Source organism: Colias philodice, chromosome 19, assembly GCF_061535455.1.
Source record: "Colias philodice isolate Cphi_HAF_F1 chromosome 19, ilColPhil1 Martin Lab GWU primary, whole genome shotgun sequence".
NCBI classification, from domain to species: Eukaryota; Metazoa; Arthropoda; class Insecta; order Lepidoptera; family Pieridae; genus Colias; species Colias philodice.
This window is the reverse complement of record NC_143104.1, coordinates 2430675-2458279: the sequence shown is the minus strand read 5'-3', so window position 1 is coordinate 2458279 and position 27605 is coordinate 2430675. Positions and strand designations below refer to the sequence as shown.

At 32.2% G+C, this 27605-nt stretch overlaps 2 protein-coding genes across 2 annotated transcripts in view; one reads left to right on the top strand and one right to left on the bottom strand.

Moving 5' to 3' along the window:
* LOC149479808 (spermine oxidase-like) overlaps window positions 1-17996 on the bottom strand; it is a 35761-nt gene extending 17765 nt beyond the window's left edge. Inside the window, exon 1 of the mRNA XM_089707408.1 lies at window positions 17877-17996. The gene's annotated coding sequence lies outside the window, so the exon portion shown is untranslated. The remainder of the gene's footprint in view (window positions 1-17876) is intronic.
* LOC149479807 (uncharacterized) overlaps window positions 1-27605 on the top strand; it is a 38532-nt gene that overhangs the window by 6491 nt on the left and 4436 nt on the right. The gene's annotated exons all lie outside the window — the stretch shown is intronic.

Sequence of the window (27605 nt, the reverse complement as noted above, 5' to 3'; positions counted from 1 at the left end):
AAAAACTTTATTCTTTTTACGCTTTGAAGCCAGGGTTAAGTCACTATTATCTCTGGGGAAACTATGCTGTTTTAAAATAAGGCTATGAAAGAATAGTTGTCGCACTGTGAGAACTTTAAATTCTTGATATAGGTCGAAGGTAGGGAACAGAAAAGGTTTGAAAGTAATAATTTTTAAGAGCATACGCTGAGCTCTTTCGAGACATATTAGACGCGTTTTTGCAGCTCCACCCCATGCGAGTATACAGTATCGAATGACAGATTCCCCCAAAGCCTTATATATTCTCATTTGAAAGGGATAGTCGCCAAGGTGTCTTATTGTTTTAAAGACCTTACCAAGTTTTCTGATCCTACCTGCGAGAGACTTAATGTGATGGTCCCACCTGAGGTGGTTGTCTATCGTTACACCTAGATATTTTATTTGTGCTACTCGCTCCAATGCTGCACATGAGCATTGATCCAGAGAAGCGCATCTATGAGCCTTAATTGTGAAATCGACATCCGGCTGTGTTTTAGTGGTCGTGGAAAAGGTGACATATTTCGTCTTGCTGTAATTCAACGTCAGCAGATTTTTGTCCAGCCATGAAATTACGGCATTTAGCGCGTATTCTGCGCTCCTCTGGACCAAGTCCCATGAACGGCCCTTTATGAGCAGGACTGTATCGTCAGCATAAGTGATTATTTGGCAGTTAGGGATGTTGAGGGAACAGAGATCGTTGATATATATTAAAAACAGGGTGGGGCCCAAAATACTGCCCTGCGGCACTCCGTATTCTATTTCTTGTACGTTACTGAGGGTAGAATTAATTTTGACCGTTTGTTTGCGCCCTGTCAGATAGGATCTAAATAAATTAAAGGTGTCTCCCCGAACACCAAGGCGTTCAAGTTTAGAGAGGAGGATTGGTACTGAAACCGTATCAAACGCCTTGGCTAGATCGAGGAAAATACCTACACATTTATTTCCACAATCATTATTCAGGTTAACGAAATTAGTTAATGCTTCAACTGCATGGCTGGTGGACAAATTTCTACGAAAACCATACTGATTTGCAGATAAAAAATTTTGCGAATTTAAGTAGCTGATCAATCTATTGTTTATAATGCGTTCTAATATTTTCGATAGGATTGGTAGAATTGCTATAGGTCGATAGTTATTGACTAAAGACTTATCTCCGCTTTTAAAGATTGGACGAACGATAGCATGTTTAAAATCGCAAGGAAATACACCTTCTTCAAGACACCGGTTAAAAACTCGCGTTAATGGTTGAATTAATAAGTCTATGTTATCTTTAATCACACGTGAAGGAATGTTGTCGAACCCTGTAGCGCAGTCATTGTTCAGATTCTTGATGATATTGGTAATTTCATTATTATCGGTGGGCATTAGATGGAAAGAATTTATACTATTCTCTAAAAGTGTGCAAGATCTGGCCAATTCGCTTTCTGTGCTATTTAATTTAAGTAAGATTTCACAAGCTAAACTTTTACCTACACAAGAGAAATAATCATTAACCATGTTAATTGATCGATACGTTTGAGAGTCGGTTGATATCAACTCGGTGGCTTCTACTCTGCTTTGTTCTAAATAACAAAAACGTTTAATGCATTTCCATAATAGCTTGGGATTATGTGAGTGTTTTTCGATTTCTGAACGTTCGTAAGCACGTTTTAGTTTTTTTAAGGTATTGTTGCAAATATTTCTATATTTTTTATAATCTGCCGAAAGAATAATATTATCTGGGTACTTTTTACATTTTTTGTGCATACGATCACGTTTACGAATACATTTTAATAAGCCTGGTGTAATCCAAGGTTTAAAGATACGTTTTGAATGTGGAAGGTATCGTAACAATGTATTATTAAGTACAGAGCTACTTATTACCTCCATCAAGTACGACACAGCCTGGTTAGGATCGCATATATGTTCAATTTTACCCCAATCAAATTCCTTTAGATTATTTGAAACGCTTTGATAACAAGTACTTTTTACAGTTCTCACTTGAAAATTTAAATTAACTTTGAGGAAAAGTAGCACTGGGTAGTGGTCAGTCACTTCGGAGAGCAGCACAGCTGTGTTTGATACATAATTAGTTTTCATCATAACATGGTCGAGACAATTATTCCCCCTAGTGGGCAAGGTATGTGCTGGATATAGACCAAAAAATGCGCACAAGTTAAGATATTCCATAGCTTTTGGGTCGCAGCTATGTTCAGTAATATTAATATTAATATCACCCATTAAAATTATATTTGTGAAAGAACTGACCGATATCAAAATATTTTTAAGACTAATTAAGAACGGGTCAATATTCGAGAAACAAGGGGGCCGGTATATTGCTAGAATTACGCAATTTGATGAAATAGTAAGTTGTATGCACGTACCATTGCATAGATTTCTTTCTGTAGTTAAAACATTTTTTATACTTGACTTATAGTAAACAATGACCCCATCATTTTTATTATAGTTACATTTCGAAGCTGAAAAACAGTAACCATCCATAGAAGGATAATTGTCAAATTGTGATAGCCATCCCTCGGTTAATATAATTATATCCATTTGCATTTTAATACGCTGTAGCAAAACTAATAACCCATCAAAGTTACAATGAACGTTACGTATGTTTTGAGATAAAATAGCCATACCTTTATGTTCCATCTGCACTTGTAAATTCTTCTGCACACTTTCTGGAGAGCACGAAAAGGAACCACTTGTGTTTATAGAATCTAAATCAGTGTTTATTACATTTGAATCGAATGTAAAGAAATATTAAAAATCTCAAGGATTAAGACGTTAACGGTTGGTGTAAGAATTAAATTGTATTTTTGTGTATGTTCGCAACTCTGTAAGCTGTTAGGATATCTATATTTAATTATTATTGTTACAAACGTAAATTGATGCACTTTTATTTCTTCCACTAACGAATATATAAACTCACATTTATTACGTAAAAATATAGCAATATAATAAGATGGAGTTATGAAAAAGTAATAAAAATTAAAACGTATGAGGGTTGATGCAAAACATTTTACAGAGTAGTGAATGCGGCAGAGAAAACCTGGCCAAGCGTGAAATGTTTGTGTAATGCAATTGGTGTGATTGTTTATGTTTGTAGATAAGTGAATGATTATTATTATTAATAAATAAATAATTATAAATATAAGTATACAATAATAATAGAATTTCTGGACATGTTTTATAGCAAAATTAGTTATACAATACCTAATTGATAATTCACAATATGTAAGCACTATTCTATATTGGTTTATAGTTTTTAATTTGTATATCACTATGGAGGTGTACGTGCGGGCTTCCGTCAGTTTTTCTAATATAGACACGATTATTAGCAACCCAACAATATTTATAATTGATGGTTTTACATAATTGACGCGCAAGAAAAAACAACTTTTTTGTTTTATCGGGGTAACATTCTGAGACGTACACTATCACTTTTGGGCTAGCGATACCGAGATCACAAGAGTTCAAGCGCGCCTGTTTGTTTTTCTCGTTATATGATTTCACTGCTTTGATGAGACGATATTTGAGCTCGGAGTTTTTTAATTCAACTGATACGGGTTTGACACTGCTGGCGGGTCCTGGGTTTCGAGATATGTTGATAAGTTGCGAATCTTCTATTGGCATCCTTATAGTTTCGCATAGTCTTCCAAAAATGTATTTTAGGTCTTCATTTTCCTTTTTAGGTAAATTCCGGATTTCTAATATGTTCGCTCGTTGTTTCTGTTGCAGGTTATACATTTGATTTTCGAGAACTTCTAGGCACTGCTGGTTTGCTTGATTTTCTTTTTCAAGAATTTCTAACTTTTTATTTCTATCATTAATGGTGTTTGATAAAAATTCAATAGATTTTTCCAGATCCAAGTTTATTTTTTGCATCTCTTTAACGTCGTGTTTAAGGGTTTTCACGTCTTGAACTAATTTCTCAATAATTTCATTTTTCCAACTATTTAACATAGAACTTATTTCGTCTTTAAAACACTTAAACAGTTCCTTCATTTCATCCGTTGAAGATGTCTTCTTCCTTTGAGTAATAAAAGTATTTGGAGATGCGTTCGTCGAATCTTTATTTGCTTTCAATTTATCCATATTATTTGATTATAATAGTCTCTGCGGCAAAGTTAGTCTGTGCAATTGAAGTTGGAAACGTAAGGTCACTATGCAGACGTCCGAACGACTCGAGCGCCGCCGACGGAATGTCATTTTTTCAGAGTTACAATATTTTTTGTTATTTTAAAGATTATTTATAACCTGTATTATTTTGTAATAAAGTAAACATTAAGAAATAATAATAATTAATAATTATTAATAATGTCTAAGTAGTTGTTAAAAAGAAGATAATTTTGTGTTTATAAGCAAGAAAATAAAACCAATAAATCAACAATTAAATATATGTATAACAATATTATAACTGTACGACGACTCCATACATGTTTGTCCCGAGTCGGCCAGCGGCAGCGCGGCGAGTATGCAAGAATGACTTCGCGCACACCCGCGTTCGCGATAGCGAGCTATTAGACTCCGCCCGCCAAGCAGTGGATTTTTTTTTGTGTATCGTCTTAAGGTTAATTTACATGTAAAGGTACTTAATACATATATGTTTCAATGATAATAATATGAAATCACTACATAGATTAGTACCTATAAAACAAATCGCTTTCCCTATGTCTGCTTAAATCTTTAAAACTACGCAACCGATTTTGATGCAGTTTTTTTTAATAGATAGAGTGATTCAAGTGGAAGGTTTTAGTATATAATTTAGGTATTAGGTTTAAAACAAAGCGAGCGAAGCCGAGGGCGGAAAGCTAATAGGATACAAAGAAATTACTTTGAGCATTTTTGGTATTACACTGGTTTAGATACACATTTTGGTGTTAATAAGTAAATTAAGAATTATTGTCCTATGACATAAAGAAAAATACTAATTGTCTGTCTGTCTGTAAAGAATAAGTAACCGTGAGAAATAAAAATCTTTAAATAAACCCGACTGGAATTTAAAACAGCGTAATAAAAACTACTGGGCACTTTTTATTCGCGAGGATATTCCATACAAACAAGAATATTAATAAAAACTAGAAACCTATCTATAATTCTTACATAAGTCTAGCAAGGTGAATGCACTTATCTGGTTTTTGCCTCTGTGGAATGCATATATGTATTTAGATGAAATACGTGTTTAAACTTAAAAATCACGATACATTGTACATTTTAGTAAATTGGTCAGCTAAATCTTTGGTGCTTACTGTTTGAATATTTATTATAAGAATATTGTCTAGACTATCAAAAATTCATAAAAAAAGCAGATAATATCCTAAAAAAACCAAAGTACCTATCTATTTTTGAAGATGGGTAGATACCTATATTTTCGTTACTATGCTTTTGTTCAACTATCCTATCCTATCCTACTGAATATTATAAATGCGAAAGTTTGTGAGGATGTGTGTGTGTGTGTGTTTGTTACTCTTTCACGCAAATATTACTGAACCGATTACAATGAAGTTTAGCACACATATAGAGGGTAACTTGGATTAACACATAGGATAGGTTTTACCCCGTAAACGCCACGGGAACGGGAACTATGCGGATTTTTCTTTGAAAACACGGGCGAAGCCGCGAGCGGAAAGCTACTAGTACGTTAAGAAATATACCTAATAATGTTTTGGAATCATACATAATATTCAATAAATTTTATTCGTAACAGTTTCTTTAACGGATGTTAACATTCGGCACCCATAGGAAGCAACTTGTAATGCAATATGAAAGTAACACTTCCTTATCGCAGAAAATGTAAACAACTGTTACAAAATACGCCATATTTAGGTCAAACTTGCAATGGGGTTACCAGCGAGTAAAATGCTCGCTCATTCTTGAAGATAATTTATGGACGTCATTTCGTAAACTAGATGTAATTTATTATCTGTATTTCAATGCTATTATTTAACTGTTCATTTAGAACATTTAAATACAATTAAACTAAGTACTACAATCTACAATAGGTATCTATTTATAGCTTTACAAGCTTTACAATTTTCATGGGAAAGCTATGTAATGTTTGAAATTTAACATTTTATTATTGCATAATAAACAACTAAAAATATAACCTTTAAAATATCTAAACGATATTAAGATAGCCAGAAACATAATTTATTAGACAGGACGGAATTTTTAATACGTTTAAAAGTTATGTATCAGTTGTATACGTAGTATATTATTATTAGTCTGTGGTATCAGTGTTGGAATTCGGTATGGTATTTTGATTTTAATTTACCGACTTCAAGAAAAGGTTAAAGAAACAAGTTTACCCCATTAAAACTTCTATCTATAAACTGCATAGGCGCTTAGGTACATATTTTAAAAACATGATTTTTGAAAATTTGTAGGTTGAATAATAAACGTTTTACATGTGTAAAAAAAAATACTGTATATTAGTCCAATTTTGAATTTTTGATAAAGAAACTTTTTTTTGAGTTGAAAAGCTTTAATATTATGTACAATACATATGAGGTTGAGTGCCGTAACTATATCAACTTATAATATTATGTCCTCGAAGTAAAATCTGTAGCTGTGTACTGATTTCTCTTTTCAGTAAAAATCCGCCGTTCTACTTTATATTTTTATTATTACACTTGTATTATGCTCCACTTTATGAAAATAAATGATAATATTCAAGTTTACAATAAAACGATTTTTTAACATGCTTATGCATAAGCTAAAAAAATCTTCCATTTTAAATTTATCGACAGAACTTAATTCAGGATTTGCTAGTCTTAATTGAAGTTATAGAGCACATCTACGCAAATAGATAAATAATATAAATAAAAACTCTTTAATATAATAACCTCTTTGAGATACATAAAATGTTCCAACTATAATATGAATTCTGTTAGCAAATTCACATAACAATTACGTGTTTCAACATTCTTCAAATTCTCAAACTGCCCAAGATGAACCGGAAATAATCGGCCTTCTGACCTTGTACAAGGATCTTATGTTATCTTTGGAAACCTGTTTCAGAACGTTAGATCGGATGTGGAAGGGTTTTTAATCTGTTTCAAATTTAAGGTATGCGTGTGTCGCTAATCAATTAGGAACTTTGAAATAATTTCTAGACTTTCTATGAAGAATACATAATTGCTCTAGGTAACATTTTTATAAATAAAAAAAAATCTTTAATACTTATTTATGTCTCTTTTTTAACAATTATTGTTTAAAATATATCAATCATAGCCGAACTCGATATTTGAAATAATGTAAATATACCATCAATTTTCCATATACATATCTGATTTTAGAACGTAGAGCAACTACATTGAACTTTTTCTACAGAAGTAGGTATATTTTTAAGTGAATAAATTTGTTTTCTCTTGAAGATACCCTTAAATAAATAAATGTTTGAGAGAGTAGTCACAGTCACGGTCAGGAATAGTGTCAAAGGATAGTATTACTGGCACGAAGCAGGGCAGAACGCGGATGGGGTACTATTGCTTAGTTATCATGTTTCTATTATATTTCTTAGTTCATACAATGTTAACACCAAAACAAGATAAAAAGGTAAATCGTTAACCATTTAAAAATTAAAGCTACCTATACATTGTCATTTTTAACTATATTAACAACAAGACAAAATAAAAAGTGGAAAACGGTATTTTACAAAAAGGTGTTAGATATATTTTATTAATTGTTTTTACCTAGTATTATAGACGCGTTTTTAAACGCATCTTTTTTTTTTCCCGCCGATGCTATCCATCTGTCATCGGCACGTGCTATTGAATTTAGATTTGGATTAACACGTTTTCCATTTTTGCAGTGCTTGCAGCCGTAGTTTTACAGTTTGAAAAACAGCGTTCTTTCAACATCAATATTCATACAATCAATCATGAAAACGTGTTAGTCTGTTGAAATATGTACACCCTTAAAAGGGCAAAACAAAGTGGTAACAGTTAATTATAGTTTTGAAATAGTTAAAAAAAAGTATTATTTCTACAGATAATGTAGGGTATTATCACAGAGAAAAAAATAAAAAGTGATGACATCATAAATCACAATTTACTATGTTTAACGAAGAGGCTGTAAATTGAATATGCTCAAACATTAACGAGAAAGGCGTGGGCTAGCTAGTTTTGTTGTGACCTCGCGTAGTTGACACTGGCAGCGTCTAGTTTACGAATATTCATGGGTTTCCATAAAAAATATCCACAAAATATTAAGTTGTAATTGACCGTTATGTTTGAGGTTCATTCACGGTAAAATAAGACACAAAATTGAAGATTGAAGATGGTCATAAATATACTGCAATGTGGAAGAATCAAGTCCCAAATAATTTTCAAATTAATATTTCTAATACATAACACCATTAATGCTACAAAAAAAATTAAGAAAACCACAATAAATTATCAATGCAAATATCAATATCGATTACAAAACAGCTAATGCAATATAATAGTCATTTAAATATATTTAACGGGACTATCCAGTTTTTAAATTAGATCTAATTAGCTGTTTCAGATTCATTTAACAGTTCAGAAATGTATCGCTTTACATTATCTGTGGCTTTACTAAGGCAAGGAAATACGAACGGGTTTGTAGACTACAGACTATATTATAAAAGGCTTCGCGCCGGAATTCCTGTGTGTCAAGTTACTTAGAGAGCAAGTCATTAAGGTGCAGATGCAGCAGAATAGAAAAGAGCTTCTAATGGTTTTAAATTGAATAAATATGTAACTAGAAGACAACATTTTTATTAATTTTATAAGTATGTGAAATAGAAAAATTTCATTTTTATAATCCTATAGCGTATTCATTTGTAATGTCCAACGCCAACAAAAAGCGATAATCATGCAAAAACTATCATGCATATTTGGGTGAAACTTTAATCATTTAAAAGACAATTTAATGACCCATATTTAAGTACAGGTACGGCTCCTTGTAATGTGTTTGATAAATCGAAATGGTTGTTTTTTTCTAATTTTGTTTGTGGGATACAGGCGGTAGTGATGTCGCCTTAATGTGAGAACAGATATATTAGAGGTAGTTACTAATTGGCCCTAGACCTGTTGAGTGACTACTTTATTGTTGTTTTCAGGATATAAGTAGTATATTAATATTGAAGAGGATGCTTTACAAAATTAATTGGAATTGACTTAAAGCTTTTTTATTGGTGCGAACTTCACGGGGGCTTTAATGTTTCAAATAAGATTTTCTAAAGTGGTCCAAAATAAATTATTTTTAAAATTGAATAGCAAAGACCAAAACCACGAATTGAAAACCTCTATTGTTTTTGGAAATGTTTGCTAGAAATGATAGAGCTTAGATAATGATTTCTGTAGAAATTAGCAAAATGCCATACCTTGTGTTTAGTTTATTTACTTACTATTTTGTAAAAAAGATTGCTAATAGAACTAGAAAGATAATACTTAGACATTATTATTGCATTTGTATTATTTTACTAAAGAAGCCATGCAAACAACGCAAGGAATATCGCTAAACCATTTAAAACGTAAGGGGATTAAGATCGAGCTAAATCAGCATGCATTTGCTGACTTGTGTGGAATGCGAATTATGCCATACCTTGTGTTTAGTTTATTTTTATGTAGGAATTATAGAATGAATACTCGAGATCTGTTGGTCATTTAAGAGATGTTTTAATCCCTGGATAGGCCCCTTGAATAGCTATTTTAATTAGTACTTACTGACATTTGTTTGGTTTTCAAGATAAGATATTAATTGTAACTTTTTCATAAATCAATTTTGCACTTTTAATAGACAAATGACGGATTTCGACCAAAGTGCTATAAAATCGTGGGAGGCCTATAGCATATAATTTTAAACGCTACGTGGTTAGAATAACTATTAGAGGATTTAATTAATTAGTAAAACATAATATTGCATATTATTCTGTACAAATTAATGAATGCATTGCATGAAATTCCCGTGGTTCGTTTGTTAAGTTAACCACAATTACGTGCAATGATATTTTATATAATAATTTCATGCGAGATAGTATCTATACATATAATAAAATCGTAGGAAAGTCAAAACTGTACATTGAATATTTTTTTAAAAGAATACATAATCCATGATCTATAATCGATATAGAAGCCAAAAACATAGTTTTTAGAATTTTTGTCTGTTTGTCTGTTTGTCTGTTTGTCTGTATGTTTGTCCAGGCTAATCTCGAAAAGTACTGCATAGATTGACTTCAAATTTTGCATGAATATTACTAACAGGTCGGGTGAGGCTTTTTTAAACATATTATCATGCTATCACCTCCGGGGGAGGAGCTGTGAACCTTTTTTTTTCTTACGTATTCCGTGTATTACGACAGCGTACAATCTAAAGACTCATGTTTAAATGTTGGTTTCGGGTAAGCCATGCTATTATCTAGCTTTACACAATAAAAACTATGTCATTTACGTAATTTGGGCAGAGAATCAGTTTAATGAATTTATTAGTATACAAATTTGAAACAGCGCCATCTATGAGATTTCGTAAAAATCAAATCAATTTACATGTTAACACTACTGAACACAATGTTAAAAATTAATAATTTAAATATAATTATGTTATTTATTTATTTAACTCTTTAACCCATATCTTCCCTTCCCTATAAGGTGCGCTTATAATTCGTGTGAATATACCTACTACATTTTTAAAAGTGAGGGTAGATGTTTATTATTTTAAGTCAAACTAGACACCATTACAGTTAATCTAATATTGATTGTGTTCATTGGTTACATTTTTAAAAATCTTCGTGTTTTAAAAATTCGATAACGAGGCGGGACTCGAACCAGCATTCTTTAGTGGTCGAATTTTATCTATTCTTTATAATACAAAAAGGTTAGTTCGTTGATAATTATTATTCCTTCATCATTTACATGTTGTAAGTAAAAATATACTTTGACTGTTAATACTTTTGTTCAGTATTTACCTGTATGATTATTGCTTGGTAATTAATATAATATTTTCATGTCGTATACCTAATTAAAAACATAAGTTTGATGTGAAACTAGCTGGATTTATTTTTACACACTCACAGTCTTATATTTTGTGTTAATGTTAAAATAGTATTAATAGTGTAAATCATAATATTTTTTCACAATTAAAAATATTTCCTTTTTTTTGATGGTGTTGGCATCGAATTAAACCGCGCTGTCGTTTCGTTCACAAAAAGTGAAGTTATGAGGACCGAATATGTAGCCGCCTCAACTTACGGAAACGAGAGTAACCTGCGTTGTCTGTTAGTTATTGTATAGTAGAATTTAACGTTACATGGAAATTGGAATCTAATTATATGTATACTTATATACTTATATTAAATCTGTAGAGGTCAATTCTGTACATGAAATATATTTCCTAAATAACTATCACGAGGTGATTAGGGATCGACACTGACGCCAAAAATTTTTGTCCGTCTGTCTGTCTGTATAACCGTTATAGAAACAAAAACTACTCGATGGATTTAAACGAAACTTGGTACAATTATTTTTCATATTCGTGAGCAGAGCAGTAACTCCATTTTTAAGCTTTCGTCGCGTGTGCAACCTTAAGGGTTAAAGCTACACAGAAATCAAGTATGAAAGAAATGTTCTCCATATTATATAAAAAATATCTCCCGACATCATAAATGTCTATCTTTTATGGTTGAGATTAGGAGTTCAAAGCTTTCTGATTATATTTGTCTACTAGCTGTGCCCGCGACTTCGTCCGCGTGGAATAGTGACTATGGGACCTATGACCATGGGCTCAGGGTGGGGCAACAATAATTGTTTTTATTTTCATGCTTCCACTCCCAGGCCCACGCCAACGCCCACGCCCACTCCCCTTCACAATTGGTACCTACCAGATCAAAGCCAGGGTAAGCGCCCCACCCAGCCCCACCGTGGCTACGCCCATGCTGAATTACTACTTAACATACAATTATTGAGTAAATACGTACTACCATAAATAATTAAAAGAATTGTTATTAAAATTTCTTACTAAACTGAGCTAATAAACTTACGTACCAACTTATTAAAGAAAATCAAGAAATGAAATGCCTAACCTATACCAAATAGTTACTACATAATATTGTAATTAAAAATTATGATTAGTATATAATATCGAAAATCAAAAAAGAAACTAATTCTACGTAAAATTTCTTTTAAATTATGTCATATTATTTTTTAGGAACCAGGGGGGGAGAGGAGCAAATTCTATTTCCTTCCTTTCTTAAATGGATGTTTTTAATAATGTATGGTGTAGCCACTGATCAGCTTAATCGATACTCAATTTTTATCAAATTCAGCAACAAATCCAAATTAGATGTTTCCTGTCTCACGCACGTAACTAAAGGCTGAAGAGAGAGAGAGGGAGCACGTAACTAAACCGTTTAGACGAAGAAAAGTGTATAGAAAAAGGAATAAATAATTTCATAAACTTCCCGACGATCTTTAAAAATAAATTATTATATCATTTTTTTCATTCCCACTTTTACCCCTATGTAGGTATAATAAGTGGATGAACCGATTTTGATACAATTTATCTAAGAACCAGCGTCGGAAAATATGCTGCCTAACAAAAAAAAAGCCGCATCTAATTCGGTTTACCTGTTAGCCAGCTACGGTGCCATAGACAGACACACACATAGAAATACATAGCAGTCAAACACATAACACCCGTCTTTTTGCGTCGGGGGTTAAAAATATAATACGACATAATTTAAAGGACATTTTATGTGGAAAATTTACCTATTAGAAGTAACCATAATGTTAATTTGACCCCGCCCCCCCCTACTACCTCAGCTTACCCCCAAACCCTTGGGGAATTTTGATATGATCATCTGGACATGTAAAGGAATAACTGTAGCGTATAACAGATAAATTGCGTTTTATCGTACACTGTACAGTGTACAATAGAATGCCTTAGGAAATGTTCGCCGTGATTACTTATAAATTGTTATAACTTTTTTATTTATGAACCGATTGACATGAAATAAACACTAAATGTTAAATGAAGATTACCACAATACATTAGTGAAAATCGCATCTAAATCGGATAAGCCGTTTCTGAGATTAGCGTGCACAAACATACAGACAAACAGACAAAAAATTTTTTAACTACAGTTTTGGGTTCAAGATCGATTTAATAATAACACCTGCTAATTTTTTTCTACATATTTTCATTGTACAGACATCGCTTTTCCACAATTTTATTATATGTATTGATGATGATGATGATTGATGATTATAACACTCTTAGTCCGTTTTAACTTAATTTTTATTCACTCGCATCAGTGCCACCTAAAAAAGCTTTATATCGAAATTCGAGCAAAGCTAAGAAAATGAGAAATAAGAGTTCTCAAGGATCGTTAGAGGTAAGAGGCTTACTATTGACCGAAATCAACATGTGTTATGCCGAGAACCTGAAACCGCTTCACAACGAGAATTGCGGCTCACAGCTGACCGCGAACGGGATGTACTATCCTGTGAGACCGAAACCTTCACTGAGAGGGTATAACGTCTCACAGCTGATGGCAAATGGCATATTTTATCTCGATAATCTGAAACTTTTACTCAATATGAAGACCGTTTGACAAATGATAGGGTGCACCATAATATTATTCGATCTCTTGAAGATGAACATGAGCATAAGCAATGACTAGAGTAGGGACGCGAATATTACCATTATTTGAGACAAGATTATTTGAGACAAGTACGATTAATAAGTTTGTTTAATGAAAGATTAAGAATTAAAACTATTTGGTCTCTTGAAACGGACGAATAGCGAGAGGCCCGTCTTACTGTAGACAGATTTCGACAGTCTTAATGACTTAGAGGTAAACATAGAAGATCAATCTACGAGTTCGGTGGTGTGGTCCGACAAATATAAAAGTGGGTTTGCTTATAACCTCACAATTGATTACAGATCATCTTCTGTATAGGCGATATTAACGTAGTATGTTCTTTTTGTAATGCTTTAAAGAGGAGTAAGGAGTCGGCTTTCGTTTGAAGATACACCAGAACCTTTGAAATCACTACTTTTAGAGGAACATGTGCAATCTAAACAGTTCTTAGACAATATTCGCTCTTATAGTAGTGCGTTTTAAATGATCCTTTGGTGCTCAACAATTATCAGAGGATCCTTTCATGCTTACTTTTAAGATACAAGATCAAGTTTATCATTTGATAGGATCCCTTTTGCCTGAAGGCCAACCTAAGTTTCTTCAAATATATTTTGTATTCGACTACAACGAATAGTCGAATACAAGAAATCAATATTTCTCGAATTTAAAATATTACAATTTTTCCTACAGTAGGGCGACGAATGTATTTTCGCATAGTAACGGAGGGGAACTCACGGGGTCGAGTGACGCGGTCCACGTACCACAAACATGCTTAGTTTGTTGTACCGAGCGCGAAAGAAAGTCATCGTGTTTTTAGTAAAATTACTATGTAAACTAACGTAATTTAATACTTAGGTACATATTAAATAATGATGCGCTCAAACTGTCTACATTTAATTTAGATTATTATTTGAATTACTAAGTAATGTAGAATTTAAATCAAATTCACTCATGTTTTCCTCAGATTTTCGATGTCCTCCGATTTTAAGATTTTCTTATCAGAGTATTCAATTTTAATGTAGTTAATTTTTATAAGAGACAATTAAGAACATTCAAAAATAAAGTGTCACGTATTTTTTTTAAACGACGAATGACGAAAAACGACGTAATCGCGGACGAAGTCGCGGGCAACAGCTAGTTATATTATAACGATGAACGTTATAAGCGATTCCATATAATGTGTATATGTATTATGTAGGTACCAAAAGATGTTCACAAAGATGAGATTTCACACACGATTCATTTATTTGAGACACTCAAGAAATTAAACGATATCTTGGTCTTAGGACCCATCCACAATTTGACAATACTGCAGTGTGTTAGAAGAACATTTTACATATTATGACATCATCATCAGCCCATATACCTTCCCACTGCTGGGACACGGGCCTACAATGAGGGTACAGGCCTATTGAATCTTTTTCACGAAACCCGATTTGTACTAGAGGGAACACTTTTATATGTGCTTGTTGTTACTAGAAGACCCTCTGCATATTAATAAAAATAAATTTCATTCTAGGACCGTGTGAAAATGTCTGATAAAATCTCTTTATCATTGTGTAATATTTAAGCAAATACCTACAACAAATTTGTTTGCATGTAACTATGCTCATTAAATAAATACTGATATGAATTTTTTTTCAATATTTCAGTTATTAATGATTTTAGTAGTTAAAAAGGACTCGGTGCAATATAAACAGGTTTGAAGGAAGCATAGAAACCAAATTCCTTCGAAGCATCAACGAACATTCGTTTGGACTTTGGTTACAAAATTCCATAAAAATAATCTTCATAAATGTTAAAAATTTAATTATATTCAAAGATTTATTCATCACCGGAATTAGTTTTGCTTATTAGTTTAATACTAAAGTTGATTACTTTTTTGTTTCGTCTCATAGTGTGACCACAGATAGATAATATAAATATACTGTAATGATTATCATTCAGGTGACCATAAACAGAACATTAATTATAAAATTACTCTATGAAAATATACGCAATTTCGTATCCCTTTTTTTAATTTATGATCCAATTTTATGTTTCCTCTCATTTTTATGACCTACATTATTGCTGCTGCATTATTGATGAGAAATATTCAAGTAGGTAGGTACTCCAATAGGGGTTTGACGCACTTGGTGCACTTCTCAACTTGTACACCATGCTCAAATGGTGAACTTAGCAACTTGTACACTTCTCAAATGGTACACTTCGCGACTGGTACACGTCTCAAATGGTGCACTTCGCAAATGGTGCACTTTTCAAGATTAGTTGAGATTTGGAAAAATTGTGTAAAAATGAAAGAATTTTTAGTTTTGGATGTTTAATTTTTATAATTATGTCAACACAATAATAATAATTAAACTATACAGAATCACCTTAAACACTATAACATTTTGGGTCATTTTTATTTTTTCAAAAATAAAAATGTGACTCGGATATAATAAAAATAATATAATTATGTCAAAAAAAAAGTAGATTTACAGTAAAAAAATATCATAATAAAGATATGATATAATATCATATTATATCAATAACCTTTGTAATATTATTATTTAACTTTTAACTATTACTAATTAAATAAAAGCTTTAAATTAAATCATAACCTGTTTCTTAAAAACAAATTAGTAAAAGTAATAATAAGTAAAACTTAGTAATTCATCATAAATAATAATTATAGAATAAAAAACAAAACTGTCAAGACTACGGTACTTAGAAATTTAGTTAAACGTTACTACCCGTTTTATCGTTTTATTCAGTGTGTTGTTTTGTGTTTGTTTTGTGTTTGCGTTTACGTTGAATATATTATTAGTACATTTTATTTTGTTTTTATTTAATTAGTAATAGTTAAAAGTTAAATAATAATATTACAAAGGTTATTGATATAATATGATATTATATCATATCTTTATTATGATATTTTTTTACATAATTATATTATTTTTATTATATCCGAGTCACATTTTTATTTTTGAAAAAATAAAAATGACCCAAAATGTTATAGTGTTTAAGGTGATTCTGTATAGTTTAATTATTATTATTGTGTTGACATAATTATAAAAATTAAACATCCAAAACTAAAAATTCTTTCATTTTTACACAATTTTTCCAAATCTCAACTAATCTTAAAAAGTGCACCATTTGCGAAGTGCACCATTTGAGACGTGTACCAGTCGCGAAGTGTACCATTTGAGAAGTGTACAAGTTGCTAAGTTCACCATTTGAGCATGGTGTACAAGTTGAGAAGTGCACCAAGTGCGTCAAACCCTCCAATAGGTGATTAGGATGAGAGTTTAAGATAATAGAAGCTTATCCGTTCGTTAATACTTTTACGACTCAAATTATAAATTTAAGTAGCCATTATAAGATGATTATGGCAATTCCTTCGGCCTTGGATGTTGCAGGTAGATGCGCGGTATACATTCATAGTTATTTTTGATATTGCATTTTATAACTTACGCAGTTGGAAAAGGATTTAATTTCGTATAAATATAATGCTCAAACCTTGAAAGAATGCGATGTTTGATAATAGGAGCGGCCTTTTGCAATTTTGTACAATGGGTGGGCAGGTTATTTTTTTATTGCCCGATTTAAATACACTTGCATAGTTTAGTATCTATTAGGAACTCGTAGAACCAACTATTTTTGTAAATTCTTGAAGAATAATGTGGTAAAAGAACTAATAGACTTCTGTAGAAAACTGTTATACAATACCTACTATAACATCGTCTTTTGTTTATTTAACTTTTCAGAGGTCAATTGTCATATTTCGTAAAATCTTGCCATACACGCGTGAAATTTCACAGTAGTAAGTTACCAACAATTGACGATCTTTGACATTTTATAACACATTGATAAAACAAACACTAAACAGATTGTTGTCATAAGAGGTTTTTATTACCTTTATTGTGTCACATCTATCGAAAGTTGATAATGTAATAAAAAAACAAACTATTAATGGATTATATAATCCTATCAGTGAAAAAAAAAGACCATAATTTCAAAAATCAGGAGCATGACACAAAATGATAACTTACTGTCTAAAAGTCATTAAGCAAAAATGAAACATGAATAAAATTTTAATTATTAATGATGCTTGAAAAAATACATTATTTCCGAACGAAAGTCAACAATGGCGGCCGCGGCGTGACGCGGCAAACGCTTCCCGCCATTTCACCACAGATCATACACACGCACCAAAATAAAATCCCACGAGTCGAAACCGACGAGAAATGTTCGCGATTACTTTAGTATAAAACGTACGTACCTGTTACTTGGAATTTCTTGTAGATACTTAGAGTAGAACCGGTCGTCAGCTGACAGAAGTGAATTACAAATATGGCCGACCGTCGAGTGCACCAGCGTTGAACTGATAACACAATCTTGACTCATGAACATTTAAATTTTCATTTTATTTACCGATAATAACAATGATTAAGGATATTTAAACATCACTATCAGAGTAATAGATTAGCATAGATCTTAGGATATCTTCGAAGCTAGAAACAGGAAATGTAGTGGAGTAGTCCAGTTATTTTAGTTATTAATTTATTTATAGTATGAACTCGGTCATCGGTGGTATTTTAGATAGTAATTGTGCTATTTAACGCCTTAGACAAGTCTTGCTATAAATAGGTGTACGGAAGATATTGTAATATTTTTTTTTATTTTTTTAATGATAAGATAACAGCTAATAAGTATTTAATGTTTATGTATAAATATTATGAGTAGTTATTTGATACTTTAGACGCTCTTGAAATAACTCTACAACTTACAAGCCAAGTAATTAAACAAATTAGTGATTTATAAAAGGAATATTAAATGAGGCAATGTAGGGTCTATGGCTTTACATTAAAGGAGAAGAGCATAAGAGAAATAATAAAGGAAAGAGAATACATAGATAATATTATGAAGTTTAATAGAAAGATAGATTGAGGACGTCTCTGCCGCATATTCGCAGCCTCCCTGATACATGCAGAGAAATTTCCCAACTTATGCTTATCTCTGAGATGGTTAGGAAAAGTAAAGAATTACAATTTGTTAATACCTTCTAGCTACGCTTACATTAGGTATGTTCACCTGTATGTTTGTATGTATCCGATTCCTTTAGACTCGATTTTCGTTTTGACCAGTTTTGACCCACTGTAAACGGACAGATTTAATTCAAACTTTTTACAATTATGACAATACAATTATTGAGTTTATTTCAAAGAGTGTTTTTTTTCACTAGAATTATTGAAATAATCATCGAACTTTTAACATTGCCTATTTAAACTTGTTTTAATATAATATTACTTATATCCAGAATTATAACGTTTTAAATTCGGGTGACGGGATTGGTAGGTATCATTAAAATAAATCCAGTCAGCAAAATCAAAATTAATACACGGCAAATACATTTTAACATACCTCTATTTATAAATGAATTTATATGCATCTCCATACCTTTGCAGTTCAACTATCATATGCAGTTTTAATTTACATAGATTATAAATAATCTATTGTTCTCGTTAATCTATTTCACATGCAGTTATGTTATAATCAGAACATATAGGTTTATAAACGACATTGTATCTTAACATTATGTATCAAGGTCAGTGATACATACCTACAGGCTACAACCCTCTTGAAAAATAATATATTAGAGTCGCTGCGCCGCGTGGTGGATTCACCTGCGGATGAACCAGAGGCAAATCCATGTGTTATCCTGATACATTAGCTGCAGCCTTGCCAATTATCATCAAAATCCGTTCTGTGATTTTACGTAAAAGAGGAACAAACATACATCGGACATCCATACTCACAAACTTTAAATTTATAATATTACTTAGGATAGGATTAACAACTGGTCATCCTGTGATATTATGTATCTAACCTTCTTCAATGAATGAGCATAACATCTCATTTGTAAGACATTGAAATCCAACGACCGTTAATAAAAGGATCTGCAAGATGACCCCAAATACTTCAGAATTAATAAGTCCTGAAATAAACTATCGTATAAGCCGTTTTATATTTCCTTATAAAGTGTGGTTATTATTTTAATCAAGTATGACCACAAGTATTACATACTTATTAATATTCAATTTACCTTGACATTTGATAGTTTTTAAAATAAATCTCACAAATTGGTTTATTAAATGCCTCTTATGTTATATGTAAATGTGTAGGCCTTTATCTCAAGAGCTACTGAAACCAGTTTCGATACAGCAATTACAGAGGTGTTTCCATTAGAAATATAACATTTTTAATGATGATAAAACCGCTCGTCGGTCGTCCGGCGAGTTACATTATCTTATAGAATAGTAGAGCCACCATTTTTATTCTGTGGTAGAGTGAAGAGTAGAGAAGAGTGGTATTTTTACACGTATTCACAGACATTGAATTTATTAAATTTTCCGTAATACATAAATTTATCCAAAAACATTCGGTTTTTTTTGTCTCGAGCCTAGTTAGTTGATAGGCGCAAGCACCTCCACCTTTAGTATTGCTTTAATTTTAAATTTTTATAATTGCATATAAACCGCATTTCATTCCAATCTACCATTAAGGGCCGATTTTTCAATGCTTGGATAAAACTTATCCGTTCAATAAAGTATTACACGATAATATTAAAATGTCACGTAAACTGTCAAATACGGGCAATTAGAATACGTTTTTAAAATGGTTGTTTTATACATTATTCGACGAATAAGTTTTAGCCAAGCATTGAAAAATCAGCGCTTATAAGTATAGATAATACGAATACTATTACTGATTCTGTATCAGGTATCTGTTCAAAATAACCTTAGGTAAAAGTTAAACTTATAAGTACTTTGTCGTCACAATACTTTAAAGATAGGAAAACCAGCAACACCATCTGGTTACCGAGCGAGTCACTGATACGGATCAAAATTCATTTTAAGGACATCGGAAATTAGATTTTATATTTTCATGGAAATACGAGAAAGGTAAGACGTAGGGCGAGTGATTGCTTGATTGATCTTTATTCAGAGAGTAAAAAATAGAAAGAAAAATGTTATAATACTTAACTACTATTTTACTATAGCTTTACACTCGCGGATTCGCCCGCTTATAGTGTATAACCTAATATATTATACTAAAACTACTAGTATGTGCTAAAACCTTCCTCTTCAAATTACTTTATTTATCCATACTAATATTATAAATGCGAAAGTAACTCTGTCTGTCTGTCTGTTACTCAATCACGCCTTAACTACTGAACCAATTTGCATGAAATTTGGTATAGAGATATTTTGATACCCGAGAAAGGACATAGGATAGGTTTTATCCCGGAAATCCTACTGGAACGGGTTTTTCTTTGAAAACGCGGGCGAAGCCGGGGGCGGAAAGCTAGTTTAAAATAACTCATCAAAATCCGTTGCGTAGATTGATATTAAATAATTGTATTCTTCTTAAAGCTATGATAAAATCTACCTAATAAAATTATCCTAACTTTACCTAGAAACGCTCTACTTACTCAAAACTCTCTTAAGCTAGGTCATAAAATAGGTCAGTCAATGTATTTCTAAGAACTAAGAAGTCTTCATTTATACGAATACTAGCGGTCCGCCCCGGCTTCGCCCGTGGTACATATGAAAAATAGATGTTGGCCGATTCTCAGACTTACCCGATATGCACAGAAAATTTCATGAGAATCGGTCCACCCGTTTCGGAGGAGTAGGTATGCAGACTAACATTGTGACACGAGAATTTTATATATAAGAAGCATGGACGTATAAAAAAAGACGGACGGTATATCGTCTAAACATTGAGTGAAGCCTAGTAATGGCGGCGAAACATCCATGTGTGTGTGCCATGTTGCCATGGCAACAGCTGTGTTGATGACAATGGCGGCTGTATTTTTTTCTATAAATTTTGCCGTAATAATTTTGTCATTAAAACATAAAAGAAATAACTTGCTTCCCTGTGGAATGTAATCCCTTGTGTTTTGTTATTTAAAATTGTACTGTTGCGACACCATTTAACCACGCAAGACGGCATTTTAAATATTTTTTGTGAAACAGTCACGCAGTTAATCAGTCCGTAGTTCACGACGTAATGGCGGCCGACTAGCTTACTATGGTGAGAGTGTGTGCGTGTTTATTGTCTTTACACGATCGCTAGCTTACTATGGTGGCTTCACGTTGTTTGTTCGTAATACGGCGTCCGTCTTTTTTTATACGTCCATGATAAGAAGATAATATTATCTAAACTCATACTATAAAGAGCTTCCTCGAAAGTTTTTTTCATCTTTTATTGAATCCCTACTTTCCGACTAATATCCTAACTAGGTTTAAAGAATCATTTATTCTCATTTAAAGACTTAAAGCTAATTACATGAGAATAACATAACAAAGTAAATAAATAATCTAACAGTCGTCCGGGCAGAGCTATTCCAAAGGTAGGTGTTTTATTCCAGAAGTGATTGGTCATTAAGTATGTGATCAGCTAGGCGCTTTTTAAATGTATAAATCGATTCAGCTGTTTTTATATCATTGTTTAGTTTATTATAGAATTTGGCACCTTCAAAAGTAATACATTTCTGTCCATAGCCGGTCCTGACCTTCGGTATGTCTAGATCCTTTGTGTTACGTTTAGAATAAGCTGGTTTATTTTTCGTGAAAGTTAGTGCTGTATGTATGTTCTTGTCTAAAATTTTCTTAATAAGAATACATGTTGTATATTTATATAATTGTTTGATGTTCATTAGTTTTGTGTCTTTATAAATTTTGATTGACGGTGTTAGGTAATGATAGTGATATAATATTTTAATTATTTTATTCTGAATTATTTGTAACTCTTTTAGTTTGTATTTGGGAGCACTTCCCCATACCTCGATTAAATACATAAGATGTGATTTTACTAAGGAATTATAAATATTTATGCGGACCTGTTTAGGAAGGCATCCTACAACCCTACGAAGTGAGCCAGCAAGGGATGAGAGTTTAGATTTAACATGGTCTATTTGAATGTTCCAGGACAAGCCACTATCTATTCTTAAACCAAGATATTTTTCATTACTTTTTTGTTGAAGTGGAATTCCATTCAAAGTAATTGGCACATGAGGTGGAATTTTTTTATTTTTTGCTTTAAAAATAACATAGGATGTTTTTAATACGTTAACAGTTAAGAGGTTGTACTGAAACCATTCAAATAAGTGGTTGAGGTCTTCCTGAGCTTGTGAAATAATATTATTTATACAGGATCCGAAATAAAATAGACATGTATCATCTGCGTATTGGGTAATTTCGCCATGTAGGCCTATGTCATGGATATTATTCACATAAATTAAGAACAACAGTGGTCCTAACACCGATCCCTGTGGTATTCCACAGGTCATTGGTAAGGGATCGCTTTGCGTATTGCCAATTTTGACAAGTTGTGTTCGGTTATTTAGATATGAAATAAACATTTTTAGTGCAATACCAGTGATTCCAATAGCCTCGAGTTTTTTTATTAATAATGAGTGACTAACTGTGTCAAATGCTTTTTTTAAATCAATGAATACTCCTAAAGCAATATTTTTACGATCAAAGTTATGTTTAATATTTGTGACTAAATCTATTGTAGCTGATAATGTATTAGACTGTGGCCGAAATCCGTATTGTTTGTTAGATATAAATTTTATTAAATTCAAATGATCATTTAAGCGGTTGTAAATAATTTTCTCGAGAATTTTGGAAATCACTGGTAGTACAGAGATGGGACGATAATTGTTTACTTCCATTTTATCTCCCGATTTGTAGATGGGACTAACCTTAGCAATTTTTAGTGAGTCCGGGAATTCTCCGTTTGATAATAGATTATTAAAACTAATTGTAAGTTTGTCTAAAATTAATTTACTAATGGATTTTAAGGCTTTAGTGGTCACACCATCTATGCCTGTACTACAATTAGGGTCAAGATTTTTAATTATATTATTTATTTCATTTTCGTTACACGGTACAAATGCAGATAATGAGTGGCTATGATGATGTATGATTGGTAATGTATGAACTGTGTTGTTGTGGTATCTGATTGGAATATGTTTTGCAAGGTTAGGACCAACTGTGGAGAAAAACTCATTAAATGTTTTACAAATATCAGAAATGTTTGTAATTGGACCAAATTCAGAATTTAATTTAAGGGGACTATCATAGTTTTTAAGTTTGTTTGTTGCAAGAGTATTAATAAGGGTCCATGTCTTCTTTGGGTCTTTGTTATACTTAGTAAATTCTTTATAGTAGTATGTCTCTTTCGTAGTTTTGATTTTATCTTCAGTGATCTTCTTATTCTCTTTGAACATTATCTTCAGTTTTTCATTATCCGGGTCTAGCCTTAAATTTCTCCATGATTCATTTCTTCTGTTAATAGATAGTAATATGTCTTTGTTAATCCAGTCTTTCTGTGGTAGGTTAAGTATTTTCGTTTTAGTGATTTTGCTTTTATTAATTACATTTACAATATAATCTTCAAGGGCATTATAGGTGTCAGGTATTTCATGAGATGTTGTCGTAATCAGTTTTTCTAATTTAGTGTAGTCAATAGCCGCGTATTTCATCTTCTGTTTTGGAGGTGGCTTGAATTTTTTTAACTGTAATATTATTTGCTTGTGGTCAGACAAAGAAGCATCAATAGTTGTCATATGGAATTTGTCATTTATTAAATTTGAGCTTATGTGATCGATAATAGATTTAGATGTAGCCGTTTCTCTTGTACAATATTTTTCTTTAATATTATTAAGTATTTTATACCCGGTCTCTTTTATGACAGCCTTATATAATTTAGTTCTTTTATCAGCCTTTAACAAATTTATATTAAAATCGCCAAATACAAGAGCCCTGTTGTGATTCTGTATTTGTGTTTCAAATGATGACAAAAAAGATTTTAGATTATTATCGCCAGGATAGTAAATAACTGCTATGTCTAGTGCATATTTTTTTAGATTAATCCAAAGGTAATTATTACCATTTTCATAGAGAGAATTAATTAAGCTATGCTGTAAATCATTGTGTACATAGGCTGAGACTCCACCACCGATTTTATCAGATCGGTAGCTATAGTAATGTGTGTAGTTAGGAATTTGCATTTTAACTGCTTCCTCTTCTGATTTGAGCCATGTTTCTGTTAAGAGTATAACATGAATAGTACGGGACATGCTTCCAATTATAGACTTCAATTCGTCAAATTTGCCTTTTTTTCGTATACTGCGGATATTCGTGTAAAAGAAGTTAATACGTGATTTATTTAATTGTAGACATCCATAGTCATTTTCTATTTGGTATGTGACATTATCGTTTATAGACTTTTTATTGTTAATAATTGGGTTTATTGATTGAGATTGGAGTTTTTTGGAATATGGATTATTGTAGGGACTCCTTTTATAAATTTAATGATTAAGTCTTTTTCACCATTTTTAGTACGATTTTCTAGTTCATTTTTAATCTCATTGAAGTAGTTTATTTGAGAGGGAGTGCGATCGGAATAAATCTTGATGTGTTCTGGAAATTTTTCTTTATTGCGGAGTATAATTTTAGCTGTTTGTGGTTCTTCAAAACATACCTTAATTTTGCGGTTCTTGCCTGGTATAAATTTACCGAGCCGAAATATTTTTGACGGTTGTGGGCAGTTTTCAATTATGCTAGAGAGTAGTGAATTAATTTCACTTGTATCTTGTCCTGATTTATTGGAGTTATTCTCTGATAAACCTGTTATTATTATATTTTTTTCTCTTATTATTCGCTCACGCAGTTCACGGATTGTTTGTTCATTTGACAGTAACATTTTTCCGGGTAATGTAGGAGGAGTTCCGATTTTTAGGGCCGATAAATCAGTTTCCAAACAGGTAATTTTTTCTTCTTGTGTGGTAATTTTTAAATTCAATTCTGTAAGTGAAGTTTTCATATCATCATGTGCCTTCATAAGAGTAGAAGTCGATTCTTTTATGCATTTTATTTCTAAACCAATTTCTGAAATGTTTTCGCGCACCTTATCCATATTTTGCTGTTGAGATGTAACGAATTTCTCGAGCAACGTAGTCATTCGCGATAGCTCATTACGCATTTCGCTTATTTCTTGGTTACAACTACATAAATCTGGTTGTTTTCTCTTACGAGTTGTTATTGTAGATATTGATGGTTCCACAGTAATTTTTGATAAGTCCGGCTGCGAACTGCAGCGTGATTCGGAATTATTCGGTGATCGTAGAAGACTCATAACTAGTATTTGTTAAAGTTTCAATATTGTAAACACGTTCAAGCGACAGCGCAGTAAACAAAACTTAAGTTATAATATTCACTTGATTTGCGGCAGTGTCTATAAAACGTTGAAAAATGCACGTTATTACAGTGAACTTAGAGTGCACGGGGATGTTGTGTTCGGTTATCAATCGCACACAATTGCTTGTGACTTGTTGATTCTCACATCTAAAAAGGCACTAGTAGTGACGACACTTTTTTTAATAATGAACTGTAAATCACTTGCATTAAGGTTCTTTTTTGATTGAAATACTATTATTTGTTTAGCACAGATATTTTGTAACACGTCCGCTCACTAGCACGGCGACGGACGACTAATATTATAAATACGAAAGTAACTCTGTCCGTCTCTTCTTCACGGCTAAACCACTAAACCCATTTGGATAAAATATGGTACAGAGATAGTTTGAAACCTGAAAAAGGACAGATAAGATAGTTTGAAACCTGAAAAAGGACAGATAGGTTTTATCCCGGAAATTTCACGGGAACAGAAACTATGCGGGTTTTCCTTTGACTACGCAGGCGAAGGAGCGGGCGTAAAGATAGTAAGTAGTAAGTACATAATATATAAACAGATGTCGTAACGGTTATACCGCATGTCACGGTCTAGGGCTTATAAGAGGGTCTTATAACGTTTCTTTAGGGTTAAGATAAGCACTAGATTAAATAGATAAGCAATACAATGTGAAACTTTGTTTACGTGCAAATGAATAAGGTATTTAGTTTCATACTTTATTTTCGTGTATATGAATCTACTAATATTATAAAGCTGAAGAGTTTGTTTGTTTGTTTGAACGATCGAGGAAGGCTATAGGCTATATTATTATATTATCATAACGCTGCGATCAACAGGAGCGAAGTAATGCGGGTAAAACCGCAGGGCACAGCTAGTCAAGAATAAACGTTGTTTTGTTCAGTTTAGTTTCTGATTCTGTTTCTTCTATTTAAGTATTTACACTGACTAAAAAAGCACAAGTAAGATATTGTTTTACTGTCCAATGTGCTGTTTTGAGGAAGCAAAAATCAATTTATTCAGGCGTAGGTTGTAGGTGGCGCTAGTAGCCAACAAAAAATACTTAATCATAATTACTCGGACTTCAGACATAAAAGGTAATGTTACAAAACATCCATGCAAAACACCATGGGTTTGCCATAATGACAGTTATTATGTATCATACATGAAATGTCACTGACTTGAGAACAAGTATAACCCGATTATATTGATTGTGCATGCCCACGTAGGAACTTGGTGGAACAAGAAGTGATTTAATTTGTCCGTGTTATGCTTAGGGTTGTTAGGGAGTTTTTGTGTAATATTCAACTGGTTTTCATCGTTTTTGCATTGATTTATCGTGGGAAGTGAAGATTGCGTAGGTGGGAATTGATTTTGCTTGCGAGTTTGGAAAGGTTTACGCAGCGATAATTTGTAAATGGTCGTTAAACTTTAAAGTTGCAAAACCCATGTGTGATGTACATGGGACATTACCTAATCTGTAATTCTCTGTAATATTTGACCCACTTTCGTTTACGTGAATTTAAACAAAACTGTTAAATTGATTCTGACGGAAAATTGGATTGAAAATAAAAAGCTCTACATATTGAGAGGAGATAACTTTTTGTCGTTTTGCACATGTCGGTTAAAGAAAGCTTTTGAAATAATAATACATTTACGTTTAATATAGGTACTTGTTTGAAAGAAAGTCCTGTCGTAGTTACGAAATTTTTTATATTTTTTAACGTAAACTCATTTTTTTTTA